Source organism: Pinus tabuliformis, chromosome J, assembly GCF_031772625.1.
Source record: "Pinus tabuliformis cultivar Carrire ecotype Pingquan chromosome J, CPIR1, whole genome shotgun sequence".
NCBI classification, from domain to species: domain Eukaryota; kingdom Viridiplantae; phylum Streptophyta; class Pinopsida; order Pinales; family Pinaceae; genus Pinus; species Pinus tabuliformis.
In genome coordinates, this window is record NC_142295.1 from 1,283,620,434 (window position 1) to 1,283,637,988 (window position 17,555).

Sequence of the window (17,555 nt, forward strand, 5' to 3'; positions counted from 1 at the left end):
GGTACTGGAATGGTTCTCGGATTTTCACTTGTCTCTTTACTCTCGGATTCGTCTCCACTTCTCGTCTCCTCCAGGACTTCATCGTCAGCTCCAAGAATTTATGCTTCTTTCCCAGAGTCACTGTGTAGGTAATGTATTTTTTTTTGTAATTAAACACAGTTTTTTTCTCTATAGGTTATCTCCTTCTTCCGGGATTCGCCACAAGCTCTGCATGCGTTTTATCATGAGTTTCACTGCTGGATTGTATGCATCTATTAACAGTTGTCTCTTGTTATTTGTCGGATGAAGGTAAGGATTATAGCGATGCCTCCTTTCTGCTTGCGGATTGAAGGAGCTTCAAGGTTTTGACCTTCTCCGCCATGTGCCAGGTAAGCAAATCGGCCCCAAGACCCTGGTGCGAAAGCTGAGGTTTTTCCTTAATGTGCCTGAGTCGGCTGTAATTTATACATGTTTTCCCTCTTCTCTTTTCTTATGTTTACTGGCTTTTCGCTATCTAAAATCCAAGCGAGGATTTCCAGAGTAGGATCCTCATGACTTGCATGTGTTCTCGTATTCCCAGGTTTTGTGTTCCCGGCTTACCCTGTTGGGTTATGAGGAACAATCGGTTCCCTTGCACGGGATAAGCCTTAACCTTGTACAGTGATTGAGTTATTCGAAGGCAACCTTGTTTTTCTATGTTTAGTCATTCAGATGCAACTGTTTATATGTAAACGATGAGGGCCGCTGTTGAACGGGCCGCTGTATATGGACCCCTCTGTTCAAAGGGTGTTTTATTTAGATTTAATGAATATATTTAATTTGCTCTTCCAGTTTCATCGTTTTTAATACAATTTGCTCTGTAATTGTTGGGTCACTTCTGGTTTTTCCTCGGATAGATTAAATAGCATGCCGCTTGTATTTTCAGTATGCTCAGTCCGATATTATTGGCTTTCCATTCTGATTTGGTTAGCTGTTAAATCTTGTCCTGTGAATGGTATGTATTCCGGTTCTCCAGCTACCGCATTATGCTATTGTCCTCAAGAAGGGTAGTTGATATTTCCTTGCCACTCATTTTTGTTTAAATGCTCCTTTTCACAGTTACGGAATGCTGTATCACCAGCATTTGGATATTTACTGTTAATGAGCTTAAGTTATAATGGAAATGTTATATCGTTATTGAGTATATATGTTTACTTGGTTTGGAATGTACGTGCATACATGTAAATACTTCCGCTATCGTGTCCATAGCCACGGTTAGAGTAGTTTCTGTGGTTGCATTTGTTGTCCTTTGAATGGATACTAGGGAATCTAGATTTGGTTCGTATTCTTCTGGTATCTTTTCTTAAGGTAATCATTCTCGTAATAATTACTTCTTCAGTACCTTTCGGTTACATGTATTTGTGTCACAGTTAAAGCAACCTGTTCCGTAATATTTACCTCTTACGTTGTCATTTGGTTATATGTAACTATTTCACAGTTTTAAGTGAACTTTCTTGTTATCACATATTCGTTTAGTCTCTAAACTCTAGACTGAGTTCACATTGTATGTTTAGATGATTTGTCCAGTGGGTATTCATATTACAGTTAGGATAACCCTGGCTGGCAGTCTAAGATAGCTCGAGGCCTTTTACATTCCTTCTTTTAATAATGGATAAACTCAAGTAATTAAAAAAAGCCTAATCATTCTTTTAATGCACTAAGTGTTCGGATAACCACTGCAGTGCTTCTGGTCCGACTCATTGTTTATATGTTTTTTTTTTGTTGAACTACCATTAGCATATCAGGTTTTTCCCTTTAACAGTTATCTGACATTTAATCAGTAATATTTGCCTGAATCAAATATATTACAGCAACATGATATCGATGTGGAATTTTATAATGTAATGGGTCTTCACTGTCAACTACTGGGAATTTAGCTAACAGTATTGTCTACAATCATTGTTGAACTAATTTTCCTTCAAATACTATTACGCACCTAGTTCGCCAGAGTTGTATATATGCTTCAGAAGTTCACCTGCAATCCATGTTTGCTCTTGTCCTCCCAACCATGAGACCCATCGCTAAGACTGGAATCTCTCCCCGAGCTATCTTGCAGGCCTACAACCCTCAACAAGATACATGCACCTTGTGCCTAGTTATCTGGTCCTTACCAGACTTAACCAGCTTGCTTTTCCTTCTCTTTCTGTGTGTTCCTACAGCACATAATTTTTGTCTCTCCCCCCTTTTTCCCTTCCAGGACTTTCCCGTTAGGGAGGGTAGTTTCATCCAGTTTTCATAATTGATTTTCTTCTTCAAATCCTCCTTTCAGAGGTTGCCAGCATTTCAAGAAGTATATATTTTTTCCAATATATATTTAATTCACACTAAAATAATATGATCAGAGTTTTTAAAAAAAACAACAGTCTTTCAACTCTATCTCTTACTACAGTAAAATTCCAATATTTACATTTTCCAGGGTCATCACATCTCCCCCTCCTGAGATTGGACATCGTCCCGATGTCTGATTCCCATAAACAATTCTGGGTAAGCCTTTTTAATGAGCTCTTCATCTTCCCAAGTGGCCTCATCAGGCCCATAGTGCTGCCACTGCACTTTAACTTGGGTAATAGCTCGCTTCCGCAGCCGCACTTCTCTCCGGTCGAGGATGTTCAGTGGCTCGACCAGAACCTCGCCTTCCGGTTCGACCTGCAATCAACAACAATTCCAGTCACTTCTTGTCTGGAATAAAAGCTTAACTAGATCAACCAGATTAGTTCTTACCCGTACATCCTGCCATTTGATCACATGTTTAGGGTCGTAAACATATTTTTTTAGTATAGAAACGTGGAAGACATTGTGGATCCTAATATGGCTTGGCAGGGCGAGTTGGTAAGCTACCGGCCCCACTCTTGCCAAGACCTGAAAAGGTCCAAAATAACGAGGAGCAAGTTTGGCACAACCGCTCCATTGCAGGGTACTCCTTCTGGCTTGGATCCTCACAAAAACATGGTCACCGACCTGATATTCTTTGAACCTTCTTTTCCGATCTGCAAAGCTTTTTTGTCTGTCCTGAGCAGCCTTTAAATTAGTACGCACCCTTTTTACCATGTCCTCCATTTCTTTGAGCATTTCTGGTCCCAATCTTAATTTATCCTCAGGTCCACCCCAGCTTGAGGGTGTGCGGCATTTCCGCCCATACAAGACCTCAAAGGGGCTCATTTGTGTTGACGTGTGATATCCGTTATTATATGCGAATTCAACCAAATGTAAATATTCCTCCCATTGAGTTGGTTTCTGCATTACACATGCTCTCAACATGTCCTCCACTACTTGGTTCACTCGTTCTGTTTGACCGTCGGTCTGGGGATGATAGGTTGTGCTGAAATTCAGCTGTGTTCCCAGTTCAGTAAACAATGCTCTCCAAAAAGTTGACGTGAATTTTACATCACGATCAGATATTATTATCTTCGGAAGTCCATGCAGTTTGAACACATTCTGCATAAAAATATGAGCAATTTGCACAGCCTTATAAGTGGACTGCATAGGTATAAAGTGTGCTGTCTTACTCAGTTTATCTACCACTACCATAATAGAGTCATTGTTCTTCTTTGTCCGAGGCAAACCGGTTATAAAATCCATAGAAATAGTTTCCCATTTCCATTCCGGAATGGGTAAAGGTTGTAATAGCCCTGCTGGATGCAAATGCTCCACTTTAATCTGTTGACACTCCAAACACCGTGCTAAGTATTCAGCTACATTATTTTTCATTCCTGGCCAATAATATTCTTTTCTAAGTGCGGTGATCATTTTTTAGTACCCTGGGTGTCCAGTATAGTGGCTGATGTGAAACTCATCCAAAATCAGATTTCTAAGACTATCCTTATTAGGTACATACAGCCTCTTATTATAATACAGCATTCCAGCATCATCTAATTCATATCCTTGCTGATTTTTTCCACCAGAAAGTTGCTGTACCTGCTGTTTTATTTGCTGGTATTCAACATCTTGATCTGCTGCTATTTTTATCATTTCAAACAAGGAATTCTTCCATTTACTGAACGAAATTTCATACAAGCACTGCACCTTCCGACTCAATGCGTCGGCTACATGGTTCTCCTTCCCTTTTAAGTGCTTAATTTCAAAATCAAATCCACTTAGAAAATCCGCCCAGCGGGCTTGCCTCGTATTTAAGGTAGGTTGGCTGAAATAATTTGTCAAGCTGTGGTGATCTGTTAACAACAGAAATTTTCTCCCCATGAGATAATGCCGCCACATCTTCAGTGCGTGTATAACGGCTGCCAATTCTAAGTCGTAGGCAGAATATTTCTGCTCATGTTCCTTTAGCTTTCTTGATTCGTACGCGATCACTCTTCCTTCCTGCATCAACACACCACCCACACCCTCCTTACTCGCATCAGTACATACCACGTAATCCTTATTAGGATCAGCTATACTCAAGATGGGTGCGGTGGTGAGTAAATGTTTAAGTTGCTCAAAGCTCCGCTGACACTCTGAGGTCCATTTGAATACCCTTCCTTTTTTCTGTAAGGAGGTAATAGGGTATGATACCCTTGAAAAACCTTCCACGAATCTTCTATAATAACCAGCTAGCCCCATAAAGGACTGGATACCTGCCACATCCTTTGGTACGGGCCATTCCATTATAGTCCTTATCTTTTCAGGGTCCACTGCAATCCCCTCTCTTGTGATTATATGGCCTAAGTATTGTATTTCCTCCTTGAAGAAATCACACTTGCTGAACTTAGCATATAACTGATGTTCTCGGAGAGTTTGTAGTACTAACCTGAGATGCTCCTCGTGCTCCTCCCTAGAACGAGAATATATCAGAATATCATCGATAAATATCAACACAAATTTATCCAAGAACCTATGAAACACACTGTTCATCAAACACATAAAGGTGGCGGGTGCATTGGTCAAGCCAAAAGGTAGCACTACAAACTCGTAGTGCCCATACCGTGTTCTGAAAGCTGTTTTTGCAATATCCTCCTCCTTAATCCTAATCTGGTGATACCCGGATCGCAGATCGATCTTAGAGAACACTGTTGCCCCCTTCACTTGATCAAAAAGTTCATCAATCCGAGGTAAAGGATATTTATTTTTGATCGTGAGCTTGTTCAGCTGACGATAATCTATGCACATTCGAAGAGTTCCATCTTTTTTCTTGACAAATAACACTGGGGCTCCCCATGGTGATACACTGGGGCGAATATAATTCTTGTCTAGCAGCTCTTGCAGTTGCATTTTTAATTCTGTTAATTCAGGTACGCTCATTCGATAAGGTGCCCGCGACACTGGTGCTGCCCCCGGTGTCAATTCGATGGTAAAGTCTATATCTCTTTTAGGTGGCAGCCCAGGTATCTCCTCTGGAAAAACATCTGCAAATTCTTGTATTACGGGAATGTTTTCCAGCGTGGCTGTTTTATCCTTTTGATTTGCATAGCCTACCTGAATGGCATAAATTTGACATTTCTTTTTGATACATTTAGCTAGTTGGGATGCCGTGATCGGCCGGATCTGCACGGGGCGCTTGATCCCTTGCAATTCCTGTTTCTCTCCAAAGTCATCTTTATAGTAAATGGTTTTCGTCTTGCAGTTTACTAGTGACCAGTGTTTTTCCAGCCAATCCATCCCAATCAGAACGTCATATGAACCCAAAGGAAGTACATTCAGATCCACTACTATTGGCTGTCTTGCTACGGTTAAAGAGCAATTATTAATTTTTTCCAAGACCCGTCTCTTGGCCCCCGTAGCTAGCTGTACCAGCCATGGATTCTTGAATTTTTCAGATTGTAACTTACACTGTTCTACTATCTTTGGGCTAATATAACTTAAAGTAGCTCCTGGATCAATGAGAACAACTATAGAAAGATTCGAAATTTTACCTTCAAATTCCACCATAGTCGGCTGGTATTCCGCTTGACGATCATCCAGGGCTGCGTTAATCCTTGGTACGCTACGTCCCACATCCCCAACGGTCGATGCTTCGTGAATCTGGGATATCTGATCAGTACCCTTTCGCTGCGGGCAGTTTTTGACGTAGTGTGGTCCTCCACAGCCCCAGCATTGAACTGGAGGTCTGGCCATTCCTTCGCCCTCCGGCCTAGTAGGCTGTTCACTCACTCTAGACTCACTGGTTGGCCTAGCCCTGAGTGACCCTCTTGCTACAGTTCTGCTGTTCTGCCCTTTGCCAGCTCCCTTGCTACCATTGCTGCGACTTCCTTTACTATTCCCAACTGTTTTGTTACCTCTTCTTTCATTCCATCTTTTATTTGGAGCATCTCCTCTCTGTTTATTCTACTGGTAACAGATTCTAGCCTTGCGGATAGCTTCATCCATCGTCCTAGGATTGTCAAACTCGATCCTTTCTCTTATATATAGAGGTAAACTGCTAACAAATCTTTGCACCTTGGCTTTCTCCTCCTTAATATAGGGCACATAGCGAAGCAGGGAGGTAAAACGGTTGATAAACTCGTCCATAGTCTGCTATCCCAACCGTAAATCGTGGAATTCCCTTGCTTTTTCATCGTAGAAGCGCTCGGTCAGATATCTTTCTTTGAAGTACTTCTGAAACTTTTCCCATGTTATGGTCCGTTCACTTACCCCCTTGACGATCTTAACTTCCTCCCACCACAGGGTTGCTTTACCTTGTAACTAGAAGATGGCCAATCGTGCCTTCAGGTTGTGGTCATATTCATACAACTGAAAATATTTGTTCATGTTAATTAACCATGCTTCAGCCGCTTCTTCATGTTCCCCATCAAAATGTGGGGGTTTAATTTTTCGAAATTCTCCCTGCAGCTCCACTCTCTGACGTTTTGAAGTCTGTTGTTCGAGTACATTATCAGAATGGTCCTCTTTTTCTTCTGAGTTTTCAGGTTCAGTTTGATAGTTTCGTTCTTCTGTCATCCTCTGCTGTTCTGCACTGGGATTAGCTAGTGGTGGGTTCTGCCTATCCGACAAACTCTTCAGAATTCTTTCTTGTTCCACCGTCAGTCGTGCATTATCCTCTCGTAAACGTGCCATCTCATTCTTCAATTCCTGAACAGTCTCCAGTATTGCAAGGTTTGTGCTACGTGTCTCCTCGCCAAGCTGTACCCACAGCTCTGGGTTGTCCCGAGGATTTACTGCAGGTTCCTGACCTGCCATCGATCTATGCGAAGCGCTGCCGGCTCTCTGCATATTCACTGTTTTCTGTCTATTAGCTATTAGCTGTTATTTCCCTGTGTCTCACCCCTAGAAATGGGACAAGAAAAGGAGTTAGTTTAATTAGTTCTCTATCTTACAGATGTACGAGATGGTTATCTGTACATTTTAAACATGTTGTTCCAGAGGCCACAGTATTGTAACCATGCTCTGATACCAATTTGTCACAACCCTCCCATAAATACATAAAAGAATTTTTATTTTATTTTATTTTAATGGTAAATTATAATACCCTTACATAACCCTTTTAACATAACTACTATTGCACATAGTTTATCAATTGCTTATAGCCAATCAGAGGTGATATAACTTGGACACATTTTATTTCCTGACAAACTATATGGTTTATTGGTTTACGGTTCGGCTCGTTTGCATGGGTTACATGTGTATTAAATTGGCAATCGGGAATGTATGCATTGTTCGACTCGTAACTTTTCCGGCGTTGAGTTGTTGGCGGCATTTAAGTTTTCATGGCAGCTGTTTAACATGTGGCCTGGCTCACCCGCTTGGCCATGTGACTCGCCGATCTTCGCACCCTCGGCCTTCACGCCTTGGGTTCCTGCTCCTTGCTACGGTGGAGATCTAATGACTCAGATCTGAGGGCGGAAAATCGTCTAAGGGTTTGAGGGCTCTTCATAAACCCTTAGGGCTTCGCTCGTGGCTCATTTGGTACTGGAATGGTTCTCGGATTTTCACTTGTCTCTTTACTCTCGGATTCATCTCCACTTCTCGTCTCCTCCAGGACTTCATCGTCAGCTCCGAGAATTTATGCTTCTTTCCCAGAGTCACTGTGCAGGTAATGTATTTTGTTTTGTAATTAAACACAGTTTTTTTCGCTATAGGTTATCTCCTTCTTCCGGGATTCGCCACAAGCTCTGCATGCGTTTTATCATGAGTTTCACTACTGGATTGTATGCATCTATTAACAGTTGTCTCTTGTTATTTGTCGAATGAAGGTAAGGATTATAGCGATGCCTCCTTTCTACTTGTGGATTGAAGGAGCTTCAGGGTTTTGACCTTCTCCGCCGTGTGCGAGGTAAGCAAATCGGCCCCAAGACCCTGGTGCGAAAGCTAAGGTTTTTCCTTAATGTGCCTGAGTCAGCTGTAATTTATACATGTTTGCCCTCTTCTCTTTTCTTATGTTTACTGGCTTTTCGCTATCTAAAATCCAAGCGAGGATTTCCAGAGTAGGATCCTCATGACTTGCATGTGTTCTCGTATTCCCAGGTTTTGTGTTCCCGGCTTACCCTGTTGGGTTATGAGGAACAATCGGTTCCCTTGTGCGGGATAAGCCTTAACCTTGTATAGCGATTGAGTTATTCGAAGGCAACCTTGTTTTTCTATGTTTAGTCATTCAGATGCAACTGTTTATATGTAAACGATGAGGGCCGCTGTTGAACGGGCCGCTGTATATGGACCCCTCTGTTCAAAGGGTGTTTTATTTAGATTTAATGAATATATTTAATTTTCTCTTCCAGTTTCATCGTTTTTAATACAATTTGCTCTGTAATTGTTGGGTCACTTCTGGTTTTTCCTCGGATAGATTAAATAGCATGCCGCTTGTATTTTCAGTATGCTCAGTCCGATATTATTAGCTTGCCATTCTGATTCGGTTAGCTGTTAAATCTTGTCCTGTGAATGGTATGTATTCCGGTTCTCTAGCTACCGCATTATGCTATTGTCCTCAAGAAGGGTAGTTGATATTTCCTTGCCACTCATTTTTGTTTAAATGCTCCTTTTCACAGTTACAGAACGTTGTATCACCAGCATTTGGATATTTACTGTTAATGAGCTTAAGTTATAATGGAAATGTTATATCGTTATTGAGTATATATGTTTACTTGGTTTGGAATGTACGTGCATACATGTAAATATTTCCGCTATCATGTCCATAGCCACGGTTAGAGTAGTTTCTGTGGTTGCATTTGTTGTCCTTTGAATGGATACTAGGGAATCTAGATTTGGTTCGTATTCTTCTGGTATCTTTTCTTAAGGTAATCATTCTCGTAATAATTACTTCTTCAGTACCTTTCGGTTACATGTATTTGTGTCACAGTTAAAGCAACCTGTTCTGTAATATTTACCTCTTACGTTGTCATTTGGTTATATGTAACTATTTCACAGTTTTAAGTGAACTTTCTTGTTACCACAGATTCGTTTAGTCTCTAAACTCTAGACTGAGTTCACATTGTATGTTCAGATGATTTGTCCAGCGGGTATTCATGTTACAGTTAGGATAACCCTGGCTGGTAGTCTAAGATAGCTCGAGGCCTTTTACATTCCTTCTTTTAATAATGGATAAACTCAAGTAATTAAAAAAAGCCTAATCATTCTTTTAATGCACTAACTGTTCGGATAACCACCGCAGTGCTTCTGGTCCAACTCATTGTTTATATGTTTTTTTTTGTTGAACTACCATTAGCATATCAGGTTTTCCCTTTAACAGTTATCTGACATTTAATCAGTAATATTTGCCTGAATCAAATATATTACAGCAACATGATATCGATGTGGAATTTTATAATGTAATGGGTCTTCACTGTCAACTACTGGGAATTTAGCTAACAGTATTGTCAACATTCATTGTTGAACTAATTTTCCTTCAAATACTATTACGTACCTGGTTCGCCAGAGTTGTATATATGCTTCAGAAGTTCACCTGCAATCCATGTTTGCTCTTGTCCTCCCAACCATGAGACCCATCGCTAAGACTGGAATCTCCCCCCGAGCTATCTTGCAGGCCTACAGCCCTCAACAAGATACATGCACCTTGTGCCTGGTTATCTGGTCCTTACCAGACTTAACCAGCTTGCTTTTCCTTCTCTTTCTGTCTGTCCCTACAGCACAGAATTTTTGTCTCTACCCCCTTTTTCCCTTCCAGGACTTTCCCGTTAGGGAGGGTAGTTTCATCCAGTTTTCATAACTGATTTTCTTCTTCAAATCCTCCTTTTAGAGGTTGCCAACATTTCAAGAAGTATATATTTTTTCCAATATATATTTAATTCACAATAAAATAATATGATCAGAGTTTTTAGAAAAAACAACAGTCTTTCAACTCTATCTCTTACTACAGTAAAATTCCAATATTTACATTTTCCAGGGTCATCATAATTTGGCTCCATGGAAAATTTTGGGGCAAATTTTTGCCCTTGGGCTAAATTAAGGGGTTTTATATTCTTATTGGTCGAATATTTTTTATCATAGTACATTGTTACAAATCGCCTCAAATTTATTTTATAAAGAAATTAGGTATGGAGGTTAACCCACCTTATTTTAAGGGAGAAGGTAAAAAAATTAAATTTAGCCCTTGAAATTAGGAGTTACAATCGTCATTTTCAAGAAAATGTATTTATGATAGTTATAAATAAAAATGTAAATACAGTGGAGGTATGGTAAATAAATAAAAGCTCTTTTTATACTTACTCCAAAGGTATGGTAAATAAATAAAAATACAAATAAACTAGAGGTATGGTAAATAAATAAAACCTCTTTTTATATTTAGTCCATAACCCTCTCTCTATTTAAGAAGGCTCAAAAACGAGGTTTCATTTAAGTGAATCCTATAGGCCAAAGACCATATTTATAAAAGAGGTATGGTAAATTAATAAAAATATAAATAAATGAGAGGTATGGTAAATAAATAAAACATTTTTTTGTATTTACTCCATATGTCACCTTATATTTATGAACACGCAAGCCTGTAAATAAATAAAAATATAAATAAAGTGGAGGTATGGTAAATAAATGAAACCTCTTTTTATACTTCAAAGGTATGGTAAATAAATAAAAATATAAATAAACTATAGGTATGGTAAATGAATAAAACCTTTTTCTGTATTTAGTCCATAACCCTCTTTCTATTTAAGAAGGCTCAAAAAAGAGCTTTTATTTAATTGAATCCTATTGGCCAAATACCATATTTATAAAAAAGTATGGTAAATTAATAAAAATATAAATAAACGAGAGGTATGGTAATTAAATAAAACATTTTTTATAATTACTCCATAAGACACCTTATATTTACGAACACTTAAAAAATGTGTTATATTTAGGTGAAGCCTATGGGCCAAATACCATGGGCCAAATTATTATTAATACCATGCAAAAAGACATTATTAAACCTAATATTAGTATTAATAAAAATAAAGATGGCACATGGTATTGACCCATGGTATTCACATGGAATGCCCCCTATTTAAAGGGGGGAATTAAACTAGCATAGATCCATCTTTACTCTAGATCAAATATTGTGATATACAAACTAACATAGAGTGAAAAATATTTGATCCTCGAGGCTTGGTAGATCAAGAATAAAAATGGATCTTGTAATTTAATGTCACTTAAACATTTTAACTTGGTTAAAATAAAAAAATAAACTAAAAATCAATTATTAATTTCATTAATTTTTATAAATTACTAATAGTAGTTTTTAAGCTCTAGGTTTATGATAACCCATGGTAATACCATGGTATTCATGTGAGCATAGACTATTTAAAGGGGAAATTTTATCAGCTTAGATCCATCTTAATTATAAGTCTACCAAGTGCCGGGAGGGATAAATAGATTTCATCCCTCTAAGAGTGGTAGATGTGGAGTTAAGATGGATATAGGTTGGTTTTTATGATAATGAAGATATTAAATAGACTTAGGAAATTATATTGTAAAAAAAAATATTAAGGTGAATGGTTAAAGCTATGTTTAGTCACTTCACAAAATTTAGTAAAAAATACAGATATCTCCATTAAGATTGGTTTTTTTTATTTAAAAAAAAAAATCAAAACAATGAAATCTTAACTCTTTCTGCATCACCCTTGCAAAAGAGAGATAGTCGCTGCCCATATTTCCCACCATTTTTCAAACATTCTCAATATGATATCTTCATGAAAAAGTTAAGGTACCGATCTTGGATTAGTTGTTTGAAAAATATGCTAGTTTGTACAACCTTTCATCTTATCTACTATTCTTAGTTTGTCATAATGATCTGTAGGGGTTGGGTCACTGCACCATTGTTAGGACCCTATACTACTAGCGTAACCCCTTATTTCCACTTCCTTTCCTTCTGAAGAAAATTTCATAAAAAGTTTGTGAAAATAAAAAGCTATTGTACCCAAGGAATGTAGCCATTGCACTCCTAGTACAACATCAACACCACCCATTGGAACGGAAAACATTGGGCTATTGAATACATATTCTCCCATGGATAGCTTGATATTATGGCACTTTCCAGAGCAATTTATGGTTCCTCCACTTAGAACCGTCACTTGACACTCTGCCGCTGGATCTAGGAAGCAATTCAAGTCCTTGGCTATCTTACAATTAATAAAATTATGGGTACTACCCAAATCAATCAACACTTTTTGAAAGAGAGGGGCATGTTAGGCCCCTATACTACTACTGTAACCCCTTATTGTTATGAGTAAAACCCCCTTATTATATTGTTGTACCCATGTAGTCCCCATATTGTTATTATTGTGCCCCATAAAAGCCCACTATTGTTATTATTGTGCCCTTACATTATTATTGTTATATTGGCTCTGATTATATTATGAACACCTTAGAATTCAACCTCTTCGAGGGGGCAACCTCCTTTACATTACACAAATGAACAATTCTTGGATGATACAAATGACAGGACCTACTTTCTATATATAGGAGTCTAAGGGGTCATAATATAATCAGAGCCGACATAACAATAATAATGTAAGGGCACAACAATAACAATAGTGGGCTTCTATGGGGCACAATAGTAACAATATGGGGACTACATGGGCACAACAATATAATAAGAGGGTTGTAATAATAACAATAAGGGGTTACACTAGTAGTATAGGGACCTAACAACCATATTGTCCTAAAAGGTGGAGATTGTGCACGAAAAAGGAAATTAATCCACATGTTACAATGTTGTTAAAAATGGTATGAAGGTAGTGAATTATGCTAATAAAAAAGTTAGATTGGGAGAGATGTAATTAAATTTTATTATTTAATTTAGATTTCCAATTAAAATAATAATAAATCTACATTTATATATTGATTGGAAGGCTTCTAACAATGGTCACTTCTTTCCATTGGATCCCCTTCAGGCCTTTGGGATACCTACTACTTCCTTATATTATATAGTTAGGGCTAGCTACTTGTTGGCGTGTTGGGGTAAACAAACTTGATGTGTTTTTTTTTTATCTCGCAGTTGGAGTCTATGGAATAAGAAATAAATTTGATAGCTTGACAAAAGTGGTAGCTTGACAAAAGTGATAGAGAAAACATTAATCTCTCCTACCATGACAAACATGGCCACTAAAACTTGCAACATTGTTTGTAGGAAGTGAAAATTATGTTTCTTTTTTCCAAACATGTATGTTAGTATATTACAGTTTAATGAATATTTTTTATTATTATCATATATGGTTTCATACTTTAACAAAACATTCACCAAGACTTCACAATGTTTTATTATTTAGTGAAGGGTTTTCCAAGATCTTACAAGATTTTATAATTTAGTGAAAGATTTGCCATGAATTTACAAGATAATATAATCTGGTGAGAGATTTTCCAATATATATATATATATATATATATATATATATATATTATATTAGTGATAAAATCGCCTCCCACTTTTCCTATGTATGATGGGGATTCACCAATTTATTATACATATAAATTTAGGGTGGTTCTTAAAATTTTCCCTATTTGGCTCATGTTTAGTACAAACTTGGCAGGGTTGACAGCTTCATTGAGCACATTCAACACATCTACCAATGGGTCCGTGACATATTGGATAGAGAAAATTCTAAGTATAAACAACGTCATGATCAACATCGAGGGCCACACAAATTCTAGATGGGCGACAAAGTTTGGTTACATTTGCAGAAGGAGCACCTCACTGGGCCTCACTACAAGATTCACCCACTTCGATATGGGACTTACACCATCACTAAGGCTGTAGCAGACAATTCTTTGGAGCTCAGCTTTCCACCATTCCTGAGCCTATACCCAATATTCAATGTGGACCGGCTGCAACCATACTTTCCTCCATTGCTGGACACATCAAACATTTGTAAGCAGCTGACACCAATAAATCTTAACCCAAGATGCATAGAACATGAAAAAACTAATAGGACCATGGACATGTAGATCAAGATATATTTCCAGCAAATGGTCCTGCTATATCAAGTTGTCAAAGCAGGCCAACTCATTTACTAGGGAAAGTAGCTCACTAGGGAATAGGTTCAACAAACATTTCCTCACCTCATGGAGGCTCTGCACACAATGGGGACCATTGCTTCCTGTGGGGGGGGGGGCAATTGGTCCAGGTGGAAATTGGTGGCTTCCCACATATTCCACCTAGACCTCCATTCAATTTCATCATTTTCCTTGATTATAGTGCAATTTACTATTTTTAGCAGTTTTTCATGTCCTAAACTTACAGAGTTGTTCTTACCCCTTAAAATACATTTTTTAGAGGTCCACAACACGGGATTGTTATAAATCATATAGTAATATGATAAATATTTCTAACGAGGTATTGTATGCACCAAATGAATATCATATGACCCAGTGATGACCCCAGGAATTTGGCTGGCCAACTAACCCCAACAGGGTCCACAAACTCTTTGAATTCTGTCTCCTAGGGTTATGTTTTTGGTTATTTAGGGTTTCCCCTTGTTGTTAAATAATAAGAAGTCCCTTGAGCCTCATTGTAATATAGTTTAGAGGCATGTAGCCACCACATCTCTTCTCAGAGATAAACTACCATCGCCCAAGCTAGTTTATTTCCATTCTGTTTGTAAGCATCTCTCAATTATTTTATATTAATGAAATGAAGACTTATTTATGCTGCATATCTATGTTTATGTTTATATCTATATTTTTTTGTGTTCCTGCGTAAGTCTGGATCAACCTTGAAGAAACTTGATACTCTCCTCCCCGCTTGTTGCTCCAAGTAAAGATTCCATTACCTATGTTCATATTGATTAAATTTGCTTCATCAATGAACATTTTAAAGGTATCATAATCTCTTTCAATGTGCCTTTGACCGCCCTTTTTTTTGCTCGAAAAGTGATCATTTTAAAGTCTCCCCCTTGTTGCATTTAAATTTGCATGCAAGGAGCTATTTCTCCATAATGTTTTCTCCAAATCAGATTACCATATAGAAAAAGAAAAGACCAATAAATATATAATAATGTCCCAACCCAAATGATAAAGCATGCATCAAGCAGTTGTTTCTATATAATACAAGGAAACATGTGTGTGTTTGGCCTCCTCGCAAGTTGGGGAAGGATTTTGGGTCTAATGCATATTCTCATGCTTTGCTCGAGTGATCTACCTTGTCCACACTTGATCTCAATCTCTACACACAACCACAAACAAATAGAGACAACAAGTGACCTTCCTCGGAAATTCATTAGATCAAAATATCATAGAAACAACTATAAATAATGCTGAATACAAATAGATACACGAAAGGAACATCTATTTTTATTAATCATGAAAAATTAGATTACAATCGTATACCTTCTCCTCAAAGTCTCCTCTTAGCGATCTGACAAAGTCTCCCAACTATAGAAAGGAAATGAGCATGAAGAGAAATACTCAAGTAACAAGAACCTCACAAGCTCTCTCTCTAGCTACAAGATAGTAGCATGGACTCTAGAGCTCTATCTCTCCAGAACTAGCCTGACCCTCCCAAATGATCTAGTATAAATAGGCAGAACAGAGGTCCCAAGAGGATGAATGTAGTTTATGAGTACAATGAGAAATCATGGAAAGTTCTAAATGTAAGTCATGGCCAGCTGAAATAAGTTATAATTTAGACTAATCTCCAGAAGATCCCCAGTCATAGGCATAGTAAAGAGTAAAAAAGGCCATAGTCGCTTGCACAAGGAAAAGCTGGAAGCATCTAGGAGGCTTCAGTCACCCTCATAAATCTCCATTAGTGCGACTGGGAAGTATGACTAGAAAAAAGAAGGTGTAAAGCCTGTAAAAAGTCAAACAACCATGAGGACTAACGAACACTGATCCTAGGGATAAAATATGTTGAGAAATTATTCTTGATATATTATTTTCTTCAGATTTGATTGATATTATTAACATGTAGTGTTATCATCAACTAGCTACAAAAAACAAGAAAATCAATCATGCACAAGTACACAAGATATTGGCACCATGCCAGGGAAAAAACCTCTCAAAAATCTGAGACGAAAAACCCTTTGAACTCTTTCTTATAGAATCTTTATTGAGAAGTTACATGACCCAAACATTGACTCAGAAATTCCTTCAACATCAAATGAAAATACCTCAAAATGTGTACCCAATCATACTGTACAATTCTGCAATGAATGAGCATGACAATCTGCACCAAATAATTCAAATAGGATCTCTTAGCCTTGATCTTTCCTTGCATTACATGTAGATGCCTCATACGTTGCTAGAGTGGTGATTAGAGCTTGTCTACAAGACTTCAAAAGGGTAAAAAAATTAACTATCCAGCACAGCAAGGGTAGAATCCTTTGATTTCAGAACGAATGTATATGCGAAAATGGAGTTAGGGCTCTCCTAGCCCTATGATACCCTCGCACCTTTCAACAACAATATCCTTCTTGTATTTGTGGCTATAACATCCCTTCAAACCAACCATACGGTTAAGTAATGCAAGACCCTAACCCAAATCTGAATGTTGCGAGGAGGAGCAGGCTCGTTGGTGACTTCACATGACGGGACATACTTCCTCACTTACTATGACTACCCTTTCTTTCTTCGACCTTAATGTTGCTGCTCTTCTTCGTGAAAGAGATGGAATGAATTGCATTTTAGGAGGAGCCAAACATAGGCTATATATGATTTCCCTCTCATCCATTGAGTCGAGGTGAGCCTAGATTAGGCGGACATGTCCCTTTGATTAATTAGTTTGGCCGACGTGAATCTAGAAGGATTCCATAGTCTTCCTTTGAGCGGTTTTCTTGAGTAAATTTGTGGTTACACATTTGAGTATTTCTTCGATGATCTATGAGGACTTATATTCATTTCATTTACATAAATAATACATGATTGTCTTCATTTTCACATGATTTTTCTTGAGCTCTTAATTAGAGAAAAAATAATTCTTTTAATACAAAAGTACATTAATGCAAAAACTTGACATAATGAAGACTGAACCTAGTTACACTATTTTCAACACTCCCTCTTAACTAGGGAGGTATTCATAGATACATGGTACAGGGACATTCTCAATACAAGAGTTCTCATAAGTAAAGAGGCGGATTAGTTATCCATTTGTTATAACATCATTTCAACCAACATTGCTTCCATATAGCAAGGCCTTGACTAACCACTCTATCTCTCCAAAATAGATTAGAGCACAATGTTGGCGA